General features: G+C 40.1%; 1 long non-coding RNA gene across 1 annotated transcript; it reads left to right on the top strand.

Annotated features, from left to right (window-relative positions):
• Positions 1-2,859: 2,859 nt before the first annotated feature.
• Positions 2,860-13,271, top strand: LOC306825085. Its single transcript, XR_013779219.1, has 4 exons — positions 2,860-3,005; positions 4,453-4,656; positions 6,125-6,430; positions 12,332-13,271. It is a non-coding gene; the product is annotated as an uncharacterized lncRNA (long non-coding RNA).
• The last annotated feature ends 1,554 nt before the right edge of the window (positions 13,272-14,825 follow it).

Genomic DNA, 14,825 nt, shown 5'->3' with positions numbered 1-14,825 from the left:
GCCGCGGTCGCTTTTTTGCAAATATTTCTTTGCTTAGGAGAATTCCAAGTGGCACTGTTCTACTCCGATCCTTATAAGATTCAATAATTAGGTGTTTTAATGATAAAGACATAACACGTAAATGTCCTGTTGGCTGGGCCTTCCTTGAAATAATTTTAAGCCAAGCTTTCTATATTCTCTGCTGATTTGAAGGAAGTCAATGAGGAAGCAGCGTGGGTCTTATTTCATTGCAACACTTTCTTCAAGCGCTTGTTATACGCTCTGCTAACACCAAATGGCAAGCTATTGGCTTTGTTTTAAACATCTATGCAGGCGTATACCCTTTTTTTTTTTTTTAAATGTCCCGTATTAAATCTGTCTGAATTTATGCCTTTAGCCTGTGTTTCATTTGTAGTGGGATGACAGATGCTGATTTTTCCGTTGCATCATGTCAGAAGATGGCAGAAGATACCAAGGATGTTGATCTTCACTTGACTCCTGATGAGCAGGAGAGGGCGCACGCGGGCTCTGTCATGAGGTACCCTGCAGGGGATTTTTTGATCATGCAACCTCACTTGTATTTCAGAGGTTTTTGGTTTAATTGATATCAAATTGACACGAATATATCACCCAGATAGGAGATTTACATGTTTGAATTATAAAAAGGTGTTTTATGTTCTAAAATCTTAAGTTGGATATGCAAACTAAGTGTACAGTCATAGGCTACTCAATGTGCTTATTTTCTCTGCGTGTATGTTATTCCAGATATCCTCTTGCCTCCCTTTTCCACCTGTTTTTCAGGGTGACTACAGTCACCTACTTGTTCTGTGTTTTGATCAGTGAGAACTTTGCTTCATGTTTCGTCCTGATCATCCATCTGCTCTCTTTTGACTTCTGGTCTGTCAAGGTGAGAAGTCAAAGAGGTCAGTAACTATTCTCCTTAATGCTCAACTCCTCTGACCTTCCTTTCCCTGTTATGCACTTAAGTTTGGTGCATGTTTAAATGTATGTGTTGGGGTTACTTAATGTTTGTGTTTCAGAATGTGACTGGCAGACTGCTGGTAGCTTAGGGCTGCGCTGGTGGAATTTAATGGAAAGACATTGACATTTTGGTATTGAACTATAGGGCATTTTTGTGTGTGAGCAGAACACTCATGCAAATAACATTGGTACCGAGGCAGAAGCTAGGATATTTTGGCTGGGTCTTTTCATCTGTCCCCTTATATGGACATTTTTCTTCTTCACTTCCCTCTTTTCTCTGATGATTAAATTGCTGGTAAGACTAATGTTTCTTGTGTTTATGCTCTGTGCATATTTGGTAGCGGTAGGCCTACATAATGTCCCACTTAAATCAAAACGTCCTTCGTTCTCCCCAGTCATTTGTGGTCGCTAGTTTTTCCCTCCAAATGGCTAATCTCTATGGTAACCTACGGTGCAAGGCAGTGGGAGAGGATGACCAACCTCCAGACACCCGCTCCTTAACTGGACAGCAACTCCTGCAGTGTTTGAGTGACTGCAGCATTTAGCATGTAAAGATGTTTTTCTCCATGTGAACACTAACTCAGCAATAATAAAATCACTTACAACTCAATCATTTTCTTTTTGCAGCCAGACATCATCTTTGGAATATTGTGAAGGACCTGATTACACTGTGTGCCTGACATGTTCTATGCTTCTGCATGTTCAGTTCCCATGTTGTCTCTGGATCTGTCTTTTAATTATGATAATAAAACTCAAGTGTATACAACTTGTCCAGTTCACGTTTGTCAACCACATATTCATGTTTTTACACACGATCCAATTTCAGTATTTTGCTCTTACCAGTGTGAGCTAATTTGCTTATACAGTGTTGTTTGGAAAAGCTGCCTATCTTTTAACTATTAAGTTTTCATTTCAAAAGCGAGACCCTTTTTTAAGCCTATACCAACTCTATTCCCATTTGAAACAATTTATTCAAACACAATGAATAGCCTAATAGACATGATAAGGTCAAACTAGTAATATTCTGCCTCATGTTTCGCCCACATTGAAACATTATGGCATTTTCTGTTCTGGGCCCTGCAGTGCTCTTGAGCAATCACATACAAACCATGATACAAACCTAATACAAACTCATCACACTTCAATGGTGTTTTACTTCATTGAGATTGAACACTGACGCTTGCTCTCAGCCTGTGAAAACTTTTGAACTGAGTACGACCGGAATCTTCACAGCTGTGCTCGTTTATTGAACCTTTGATGGCATGTTAGTCTACTTTACTTATGCGTAGATGTAAAAGGATTAGGACCGTTTTTCAGAACTTGCCTGATGGAAAGGGCTCCAGTGGCAGTGCTCGATTGGGTGTTGCAAATCTTTACAATCGAATTATCAAAGTTGAATAACAATTTCGTGTATTAAAATCCAACACGTTTTTAGCCTAGCCTATAAGCCTTGACCTATCCAAGGTAAAGCAAAAGTAGGCCTATCCGAACCAGTGACAAAGGTTGGTAAATGACCAATGACCACCACAGTGAGCCTTGCGGTAACTATTAAGAGTGTGTATGTGGGAGGCAATTTCGACTTTTAAGCAAACATAAGTGAAAATCTTTCAAAATGAAGAACTTGGACATTCACAATGTTTAATAAATGTATACAATTTACAAAACATATGCGCGGTACAAATGTGCTATCATTAACCGAAGGTTATGATGAGCATACACACAAAAAAAATCAATAGAACACTAATAGGAGTGAGACGTCTTCATGAATTTGGCTAGTCTTTGTTGGCGACGGACTCTCTGATTGGTCAGCTCGCCCCCAAGGCTCGGGGATGACGTCAGTGCAGGAGTGAGTAGAGGAAGCGCGCAGTCTGGAGGAGAGGCAGAAGCTGGAGGACCGAGGATGAGACTGGGCTCACCTAACAGCATCAGCAGCACGGACTCCTGTCACGGGCCCCGCGTTCACGCACACAAATCAATCTGGAAAATTGATAAGGATGAAAAGTTGAGGACTTTTCTCTTCAGAGTCTGCTTTGCTCATGAAACAGGTAAGACACGCATCACGATTTGTAACAGACAGGATCAGCAATGACAGCGTACGATTTTACCATCTTTGATTCTATTTTCGTGACTTTTCGTGTTTTACGCAAAGAATCGAGGGACACTGAAATGCGCTTTTGATTTACTCTCTGTTTTTTTATTCTTCATTGATTGATTCGCATTGATTAAACACCAGAAAGGGCCTGTTTAGGTCTTGGTCCCTGTACAGACAAAAAAAAGGAAAGTGCCAGAGTACAACTCAACGCTCCTTGGCCTATTATAATTATGATAATATAGCCTACAATTGTGTCTGTAATTGCATAACGTTTAATCCTCGAGTCGTGTAATAACCTAGTTTAGTTTTAGAAGAAGTAGGCCAACTCAAATTAAAAGTGGGGATTCGTTACCCCCCAAGAGGACCAACGAGGCTAGAGCCAAATTAAAGAATCCTAAAAACCCAGCTCAAATCAAAGGAAGATGACATTTCAAAGAGTCAAATGTTGATTATCATTGAACCTGCTCAGTGAAAACAGCCATTTCTTTATTTTTAACCTGCCTCAGGTTCATGGTCACGTTCATGCTTTCAGGCCACCCGTTTGGTCACACTGATGTTTCTTCATCATGCAAGAAAAGCGTTTTTCAAACATTTCGCTCCTTATAATGCAAGATGAACATTTCTAAAGCCTGAGATTTAAAGGGAAAAAATAATCTCTATTATTAGAGAATTATGGTAACGGTGGTTGTGTTAACAACCATTCCTAAAAAAGGAAAGGAAATGAAATATGTTTTACAGATAACAGATCCGTCTTACACTTTGTCTGTAATTAACTATTAAATAATCTGCATTTATGTAAGCAGGTCAATATTTTTCAAAGCAAGTTAACACATGAAATACAACTTAGGTTTTGTTTTTATATAGGAGATATACATTATGGCAAGATCTTATCAAACATGTGTTTAGGTAGATTTGAGGTATTATTACTATTATTATTATTTACGAATAGGCTATGGAAATATAGCTCACTAGTTCACCAATTCAACACGCCTAATACAGTTTATTGAGCCTAAATTAGACTATTTTTTAAACACTAGGATATTCCTTAAAACCGGTCTTGTATTTTTAGGATGTTCTTTTCAAGTAGAATTCCAGTTGAAATTACAGTTCCGTGTCAATGTAAGATTAATGAGGTCACTATAACATTATTGACAAGGCCTTGACTACACCTCATATCAGGGCAAGGTGACGTGACGGCTGTCATTTGTAGTAGGCCTATACTTTAACACACAATATAATACAGCGAGCTAAAATGTTTAAATTGAACGCAGCTGACCCACGTGTCGTACTCGCTTGCTTTATTCTTTGCGCTCTCATCTGAAATCTAAAATCCTGAACAGTGAAACTGAGCTGTGTATGTTTGAATAGGCCTACTAATGCGTCCTTACCTCCTTCTTTAGATTACGCCGATATCATGTCGAAGTGCAGCACGACACAGTGAGAGGATGTCTGTTTTTGTCTTTGGTTATCTAGCTGTATGAGTGTTAAATTCCTGTCATAAAGCTAGATAACCGAAAGTAGAAATGACTTCCATAACGCTGCATTCATTAACAAGGGACACCTCAGACTATGAATGCGGATTTTTGACTTTCACCTCTCCAAAGGTAAGAACATGTTTTTGAATTTCGTCAGGCCAAAATACAAATATTCAACACAGCATTTATTATTTATTGTCTGAAGGGGCAATATATAATAATATTACTTGTCTTTATCAAATTTCAATCAGAGAGGAAGATGTCAGGAAGTCATCAGACACAAAATATGATAGAGGTGTTTATACCATCTTCTTACAGAGAGTTGGATGTAGCTGCATTTATTTATTTATTGATCTCACATGGGGTTTAGTTTGTTCAAGTTAGCCTGAATAAGCGTTTTGAATGTGTCATCATTTAGACCCTTACTGTTGGACAGAGCGGGTGAACATTAACAAGAGCTGTGTTCTATTCAAGTGTCCCTGCAAACCAGCATGCACAATATACCAGAAATCCTGAAACTGATGCAGCTACACCAAATTCAGCCATCTTTAATTGTATTTTTTTAAACCTTGCCTTTTCCTTATTGGCAAATGTTGGTTTTTATGAGAGGTTTTTCTGGATTTATTTCAGGTGGGAGTAAATCCTCTTGATTTATCTTCTGCACTTCAGATCATACTTATGTATTTATTTTGTTATGTCTTGGACGATTGTATTCTCTTCCTGAAAAAATAAGGCTCTGCATTTCAGCTGTGCGACTTTGTTTATAGAACAAAGAAAAGTGAGATCAATGCTCTGTTAAGTTGAAGTTGAGTGTCGAAGCCCCCTACACACACACACACACACACACACACACACACACACACACAGGGCTTAAAAAAAACTCTTGGCGTCTGTATTTAAAGCTGTAGTGAGTGTTTGGGAAAACATTGTGTCTCTCCACAAAGAGAAGGCCATGGCCATCCTAAAGACAGGAGCTGAACTTTTCAACTTGGTACTTCAGGGCTGTGCGTTGGATATGCTCAGCCTGGAAACGCCACTACAGCCTAACGAGCACAAAGTGAGATGAGTTTTCATTCACTCTCTGCAGCAGGGCTCACTGTCAAATCAGGCTAATTGCTCTGTTTCACAGGGAAGTATTTGATATGTGAAAAGGCCGTGGTCCAAGTCTTTACCTGGGCTTTGTCTGGTGTAAGTAGTGTGTCAGCATGGCGGGCCTCCTTAATGAATACATATACAAACCATTGAGGGTTTATTTGTGAGACGTTTCAAGGGCCTCTTTATTTTAAAACGTCTATGTTTATACAAACAATGGCTCGTACGCTTGAATAGCAACAGAAACACACATTCATGCCCACAACAACCTCAATGATATGGATTGCTAAATTCACACAGAATTCAAACGCGTTGATTTCTAAATGACCATTTTCAACCAGCTTTAGAACCACTACTATGCTCACATGTATCATGCTGCCCGATTAAGGAATAAACTATGATTGAGAACCCTGAAGTTAAAAGTATGGATGTTTAGCATACTGATGAATAGAAGCGTTTTATTTATTTTTCTGTTTTTTCTCTCTTCCATACGCTCTCGTTACAGGCACCTGCTTAATGATCAGGGGCTTTCTTGAAAAGAGGATAGCCATCATTAAAAGAAAACATGGCGAGAGGGGTTGAAACGCTTCATCCGGATTTGCCACCTCCTCCTCTCCCCTCCCCCTACTCCTCAACCCTTTATGCCCAAGAGCCTCTAATGCCATCTGTACTGCCAACGGGGGACGCCCTGCCCGTGCCAGGAGGTGGACAAAGACCCTGCCATATCCTGCGAGTGTGAGCGCGCTCAAAAGGAGCCATCTTGGGATAGTTGTTGCCTCGACACCTAAAATGGCTGGGGCTGGCATAGGAGGTGAGCTGCATCATGGTTTTTCTGTTGGGTACCAGTGGTGGTGGTTAATGTGTGTGTATGTATGTGTGTGATAGTGTGTGTGTGTGTGTGTGTGTGTGTAATGATGGGGGAGAAGGAGAAAGGATGGGAAAGAGAAGAAGAAGAGTTTCCTCATCCTCCACTCACACATGGCTCTCTCTTCTCTCCTCCATCTCCTGCTCCTGCTAATTAGCAGTTAAGGGGTGATGTGAGGGGGGAGCGGGTGGTGGGTGAGGAAGGAAGGTTGTGGTTGGTGGTGGGATGGAGGAAAGGGGGAGGGGGGGAGGGCTGGGTAGCAAACAAAATTAATGAGCTGGCACTGGTTGAAGGAAACCTGCCACCCTCTCTAGTCATGGTGCTGCTCTACTTCCTGATGCACACCAGGCCGAGATGCAAGCCGTTTCTCCAGCTGACGCACCACACAGGTTAATTCATGCAAAAAATCTTTTATTATAAAGCTCACATAATAATATTTGTTGATGTGTCTCAGTTTTCTTAACAAGCTGGACACCTCAGGTGAATCGTGCTGACGACAGAGGGGGGATGGTTTCCTATCGGGGAATTCACAAAACTGCTTTTCAAAGTGGAAACATTACAGTTTAAAATTTGATTTAGCAAATTAACATACTTGTCTCATGAAATGATTATTTACGTATACTAAATTCAGTCCTGAGTATTAGCTGCTTCAAGTGCTTTGGTAATATGATGAATATACAACTTTAATGATTTTGCATGTTTGAGAGCTTTATTTGTCCCACAAAGAGAAAACATCTCAGACATCATTCATGAAACATCTCATATTTGTCCAAAATGTGACATGCTCAAAAATGTATGTTCCAAATTAAAGCCAATCAGTTACAACTTTACACACCTCCAACACACTCATAACACACACACAAAGTCAAACATTCAGATCCTGAGAATGCCTCCTGATCATGGCATCAGGCCTCTTTGTACCCTCTGGCAGCGACCTGAAGCAACAAAGTGCGACACGTGAATGTGTGTGTGTGTGTGTGTGTGTGTGTGTGTGTGTGTGTGTGTGTGTGTGTGTTTAGAGCCAACATGGGCAGCTGCACTACTTGTGTGTTAATGAACAGTGCCTTGCGTTTTCACATTATCATTCAGCACTGCTCTCTCTCTCTCTCCCCATCAATAGCCCCCCCCCTCCCCCCCCCCCCCCCCACTCACACACACAAATCCCTGCTCCCTCCGTAAAGGCCTGCTTTCCCACCATTGTGGGAGCGGGTGCTGTGGCGGGCCAGGCTGGGGGGCAGGGTGGGAAAGAGCCTCCAGACTAGACATGAGCAGATGCCTGAGACATTAGACTGTCGTGCAGATCACCGGGGTCGGGTGAGCTGCTGAGTTTTAATGTGTGTGCAAGTGTATGCGTGTTTGATATGTGTGTGTGATGGGGGGGGTGGTAGTCTGGACCATGACGTGCCACCTGACTGTTCATTAGTCTATTCAGCCTCCTCTGCATGTCTGAAAAGCATGGAGATGTAGCTTTTCTGCTAAATGAGAAGGATTTCACTGGAATTAGACACGCAAACATACATGCTCTGAATAAAGGTGCATACGCTCTGGCCGAAAACCTAAAACACAGCAGGGATTAGAGGTTATAAGCATTTGATACAATAACATTTTCCCTCACATTGTATAAATACTTTTGAGCATTTTAAAATATCTGTGTTAAAGCTGCAAGATGTGATTTATCTTAGTTATCTTAAATGCAATCAGCATCTATATAGATGTGTGTGTGTGTGTGTGTGTGTATTTATGTATATCAATATATATATATATATGTATATGTATCTGACATCATGAAATCGCACAGGACAGTTAGCATGTCACCAAGGATGACTCAGCTAAGGTGATGGGTGTGTCTAACAAGCAGAATGATGTAACCCACTGTAATGATTATTAATGAGCCTCGTACTGTACGTGTGCCTCCACATGATGTGTTAGGCATGTGCTGCCCACACATCAAAAGATTATTCCCTCTCTTTATTCGTATGAAAGACTCCGAGCTGTCTTTGTAATTGCATTTGCGCCGCTCATCTGTGATATACAGTGCATTGCTTAAGGCAGATTTGACAGAAGAGAGAGAAAAAAAAAGGTGAAGGCCAGGAATAAATCTTGGAGATACTATATAGCTTTCTCAATCCTACGTGTCTGATGCAATACTGTGCTGTACGTAAGAGAGAACGGAGGAGAACAACGGTAGGGTGACGAGATTGGTGCATTTGCATACCAAGAAAGGGTTAAAGACACATGTATGTAAAGGAGGCAGCAGAGGAGGAAGGTGTAGCACATCGGTGGCCATGTTGAGACAGCGCCGTGCTACTTCTGCACATGCTGATAAAGTTAGCTTGTGCTAGCTTGTGTAGTGCCACGCTGAAGCAATTTGCATCTGCGAGGAGCTGGGCATTGGGGACTTTTGTGTGTATGCACCTGCGTGTGTGTGTATGTTAAATAGTGTTTGTGTGATGAACCAGTAAGAAGAGAGGATTTTGTGATGCTGTATGTGATAGCTGTAGAAATGGCAATCGACAGACAGCTTCATACAGTCCTCTCCTCTTACTATATTCATCACACAAACACTACTTAAAACACACACTAATATACATACACACATGAATCCTCCATGTCAGGATTGCTTCAGCATTGCACTACACAAGCTAGCAAAAGCTAGCTTCATCAGCACATTCATCTTTTTAGCAATGAAAGGTGATCAATGCATCCACTAATCTTTTTTTGCAGTATTCTGTGCACATGCACAAGTGTAATGATTTCTATCTGTAATTCTGCCACATTGTAACGAACAAGGTTGGATTGTAAAAACTATGCAGTCAAGGTGAGTTCATTGTGATTGAAATATGTTGTTGTGTCTTCAAAGACTTTGTAGAAAACAGCTTGAGAGGTTTTAATCTGCTTTGAAACAAAGAGTTTTCAATTAAGATTATCCGAAAACAGAGCGGCCGATTGGCGAGGTCAGCGGCTTTGTCACCGTGTCAGGAGGATTTAGGATCTGAGTATCCGTGATTCTTCCTCTGCAACAACGTAGAGAAGCATTGACTTTGATATTCATCCTTCAGTACCTTCTTGTACATTGCAACAAAAAAAAAACTATAAAATAAATTCTCCCTCCAGAAAAAGGCAGAGTATAGGTTATTACCTTTCTCTGCTTTCCCCTGTTCTCCATTTGTTATTTATTATGAAATAAATACTGTTGGTTTTTTTTGGGGGGGGGGCGGGGGGGGGGGGGGGGGGGGGGTTTATGTGCAGTTTTCGGAGCTGAGAAATTATTGTGTGACATGATGAAGAGACAACAGCTCGTTTCACTTCCAATTGAGTGCTGGTGAAGCAGCGTAGCCATAGAGGTGATGAAATGTTAATACCATATAGCTCCTGGGTTACCTCTTTGGATTCTCCTCACTGTATGTGGACTGTATGAATGTTTTAACAGCTCTTCTGTGAGATATAAAGACCGCTTCCTGGGCTGCCCAGAGTCTTGGACGAGTTCCAATGTGGGTCAAGCGAGGCTCATCTGTTTTTTTTTTTTTTTTTAAATGCAACTTTGGCCGAGACTAATCTAGCACAAAGCCTGACATTAAGTATCTTAGAGGAAGATGGAGAGAAGTTTCTCCATCTAAGGCTTTTCAGATTACGTCTGTTGGCTGTGGCGTCTCTGCGTGGGGGTCCTGTGAGCTCCAATGAAAGTAGACGAGAATTAGGTGACTGAGCCTTTAATACAGTGGCTCTTTGTAATCATATCAAGAGAAGATGCGGTGCGAGGAGCAGAAATAGGGGAATCCATGGGGTGACCCCGTTTTTGAGACGTGTTTGTACACTACGTAAATTTGATAGGAGCTTACAGGAAGAAAAAAGGGAATATTACCCAAAAAAAAGGATGTTTTGTTTCTAGTCTTGCGATTGATGTTGACGACGATGAATCACTTAGTAAGCAAGTCAAGTTCAAGTTTGTGGGTGCAGGTGCTCTGTCTGTGGAGTAAAGACAGTCTGTGGCCACCCTGGTGTTCAACAGGAGGAGGAGGTGGAGGTGGGTGGATGGGGGGTACATAGCCTTTGACCTCTGCAGGGGTTGCTATGGGAAAGAGGCCCGTCGGCTCAGTAATGTACGTCTGAAAAGGCCGAACTGTCAGAGCTGTCTAGCAGACGTCAACCCCCCACCACACACACACACAAACCAACTATCTCTAACCCATTCACACTCTCTCACAGATGGCACGGGCCAGCTTGGGAATGTTCACTGCTTTCTGTTCATCAGACACCGTTATAATTCATCACCACTCTACTCTTCTTCTTCAGCGCTGGGACTCTTCTTCTCAGTGTTTCCGACTTATGCCAAAACAGTGTGTGTGTGTGTGTGTGTGTGTGTGTGTGTGTGTGTGTGTGTTTGTGCTTGTGTGTGCTTGTGTCGAGAATCTTGGCTGTTGAGACATCAGATAGCATCACTGTGGTTGAAAAATCTCTCTTTATCCTGGTTTCCATCTCTTAGTTTTATACATTTAATCTGGGCGTTATGAAAACTTCCCAACTAAGTCCAGGGTTTTGACCAAAAGTCAGCAGAATTTAAAACAATTAGCTGAAACCTGCACGTGTTTAATTATCTTTTATTGAACAAACACCAAATTGACTAATGTCATAGCACTAAATAAATAAAAGAGATTCTTTACGATTTCTAGAGGAAGTAACAGTCTTTGAGTATTTTATTTACTTGTGCATATTCTAGAAATGATGTGCTTCACATGAGCTTCTCCAGCATTTTGTTTATTTAAAGGAGAATATCTAATTTGAGCTCTTAGATATCAGAACACCCTGTTTTCTTTTGGAATAATATATTTTTGAAAAATAACTAAATGAATGGGTCCACCTTTTCAGTAGTTTTTTATTCCTTTAAAAAAAAGAACTGTACATGCAGACAGTTACAATAATTGGTGACATCAGTAAAATATATTTTCTGTCTGTTGATTTGAAAATAGTCAGTGCTCTATGTTTCAGTGACTGCATGTCAGTGAGGGCATGCTAATCCACTGAATGTAATACATGCTAGTTTCCATGCCGCCTCTGTAACTGTGTGCAAGTGTGTCCTCATTTAAGACTGCATTCATTCAGGGGAGGGGTCTGAGGAAGAAAAGAGCGTGTATTTGCATACGCTGCATGCCGTCTGCAGAGAGGGAGCAGTCAAAAAAAGATGTCAGAGGTGCACAAAGAGAATGGGGACAAATCCTTCATTGTGGGCTCAGTGAGAGAAAGGGGCTCGTCTGAATTGGGGAGTGGGTGAAAATTGACAGAGAAAGAGTTTGGGCTGGTTCCCCGCAGGGATAAAAGCCTTGAGATCCCTCCGTGCATACAGCCTGAAAATGGGAGAGTAGAACAACACGCAGAGTACAGGGGCCTTTTTTTTTTTTTTTTTTTTTTTTTTTTTTTTTTTTTACATAGCATGAAAAGGAAGTTTGTTTTTCTGAAACACTGCCTGCAATTTGTGAGGTACAAAACCAAGAAATAACACACAAAAACAAACTCAGTATCACCAAAACATACTCATCAGAAAGTTCAGTTTTTCAGATTAATTATCTGCTAATATGTTTTTGTTTTTTTTTCATATTTGTTTATTTACCACTTAACACTTTGCAAGCTTTGAAAAATACTTGACGCCTTAAGCTTTAAAGTTTAAATATCCCATGAAAGCAGTCTTGACAAGAAATTAATGATCCTTTATTCTACATTCAAAAAGAAAGTATGTACAGTGCAAACATTTTCTTAATTTTCTTTCATTCTAAGCCTGACTTGTGAAATGTTATCTTATTACAGTTCCTGCAGTGGTTTGTTGTGCTAATAGTTCCCTTCATTTCTCCTCAGGATGGAACAGGATCTGCAGGCCTCTCTTTGAGGAACATAGAGACACGAGGAGCTCATGGACAAGACTCACCAAAATGAGTCACTTGAGTTTGAACCAGAGAGATTTATTGGTCTTCACAGATAGGGGGATGATATGTTAAATGACTGTGGAAAAAAAAGATAGTATGTGTAACCCTGAAATGTATAATAACCTACAATCTCATCTATGTAAATTATGTTATTTTAAGATCCTGTAGATATATTTATTAGCCTACAAGTGTATTATTTGTCAAATTAAATTTAATTGACTTTCTTGCATGTTATAGGTTATCCATATTGCAATTAAAATCATATGTTCATTATGTTTAAACCAAATTCCTATCTATGTATTGTGTTTGTAAACTGTTTGTAAAGTTCAATGCTGTTGATGACTATTTCATGCAATAAAAACAACCCAACATTTTGTCCGTGTTCCAGTCTTGTTTTTCAGCAACAGGGTGTTTTATTTGATGGGAAACTGAAAACCCTTTTTCTCGGTTATTACATTATTATTGACATGTTAAACGAAAGGGTTTGTTTCTTTTTTTTTCAGTGAATCAATATCAATAGCGTTTGGTCCATCATATTCACGAACAAGAATGTCAAATAAGAAATGGAAACAGACCAGTGGGTTTAATAGTAAAGCCGAAGCTACAGGAGGTCTTTTCGTTTTCTTATAGCGCCACATGCTGTGCTTATGTTTGTGAGGATCGTGTGAGAAAGGTTTGAGTGACCCTGCAGCCTGTTCAGTTTTAAGGAGAAGACAGGAACGTGTGTTGAATCATGGGGAGAAAAAGTTCATCAGCCACAAAACTCAGCGGAAAAAAAGATCCTGCCTGCTATTAAAACATAATGGTAACTGTTTGTTCCCTTTGGAGACGCTTTAAATTATCCACGAAGAACCTAAACACGCTATGCATATTTCTTTGCGACAACATTAAAGGCCTTATCGAAGCAACATGCAGCCTAAATGAAACCTGGATTTAAACAGAAATGAAACTCCCATTTGAAGTTTACTCCCAATCTAAATGGATCACTTCCCACCATGCAGCGCTCGGTTTGGGCGATTAATCGGGTTTTTGAGGGATTACAAGTCGTCCGGGTGTCAATCGGATGGTCGGACCTCAATCAGTGAGTCGGCTTGATCTCTGTCCGGAGTCAAACAACAGATGGACACGCGCGGGGTCAACAAGGGATTATTTCTTTCTTTCTCCTCAGGCTTTGTTGAAACAAACGCCTGTAAAGAAACACACAGTCAGACAGGTCCGTAAATTATAAATGAAACCTAGATTTAGATAATTTCTCTCCATAAAAGTGAACATCTTTGTGCAGATACGATAGGTTTATTATGTGCATCTTTTGATCCACTTTAGACAATAACATTTTTACACGAATTCGCCCTGCTATTTTATTTATTTTTTAAATACTTTTGTATGTAACGATGGAACCATAACTTAACCTGTTATGCCACCTGCACTATAGCTTTTAATTCAATTTAGCAATTAAAATAGGCTGAGCCCAAATGGACTCCAAACAACCTCCAGCAAGCTGCTCGATGCTGCACATTTTACCTAATTAATGTAAACATGTTTTTTAATTTGAGTTCAATAATTCACTGCTGTCTTAGACATTAAAAAGGGGCGAAAAAGCATCTCAATCTCCTCTTGGAAGAAACAATAAAATAAAAAAAGAGAAACCTGAATGATTCCTTGCAGGAGTAAAATTCATTTTGCAGAAATTGCATGATATGATAACTTTAAAAGATTGAGTACAACAGGATATAGAAAGCAAATCTAACAATATGCAACCAAAAAGAGTCTTATGGCTTTAAAAAAAATATAGACAAAATATTACCAAATAAAGTGAGAAATCTACAACAACAATTTAAAACCATCACAAATAACATTATATTTAACACAAATACTAAAGTCAGCATCATAAAGCAATGGAGATTTGTCTTGGAGGCCCATGCAGGAGTCAGCATATTTTCAATCCATCTAAACACTACAGAGGCTGATCTCTGTGATTAGTTCCCCTCTGTGGATGAATGGAAACCAATTAGTGAAATCAGCCAGTGTAGAAGTTTGCTGGAACGAAAGCCCAAATGATTCTGTAAAAAACTTGTTACACTGCTGTGATTTTCATCATTAAAAAGTGTTATATTCTGTTTACTGCAACTTAAAAACTTTGCAATAGTTTGTAAACAAATGTTACAGAGCTTAATGTCAGCTTCAGTATTTTTTCAGAGGTAATTGCCCAAATAATCTTTTCAGGTTAAAAAAAAATTCTTTCTGATGAGTGTCAGCTCAGGGACCTGTTGTTTAAGTCCCTACAGGTCAGTGGGGTCAAGAGGTCACGGTATGGACAGTCCCCCAGAGGACAATAAACAGGCTGGAGGGAGGCTGAGGTCACAACTAGTCTGAGACAGAGCCAAAGGTCAAGGGCCGCTAATTAAGTGGCTATTTCCTGCTATTCC

This window comes from Symphodus melops (assembly GCF_947650265.1).
Source record: "Symphodus melops genome assembly, chromosome: 6".
In the NCBI taxonomy this organism is placed as follows: Eukaryota; Metazoa; Chordata; class Actinopteri; order Labriformes; family Labridae; genus Symphodus; species Symphodus melops.
Note: the sequence above shows the minus strand (reverse complement) of the source record. Positions and strands in the feature narration are given on the sequence as shown.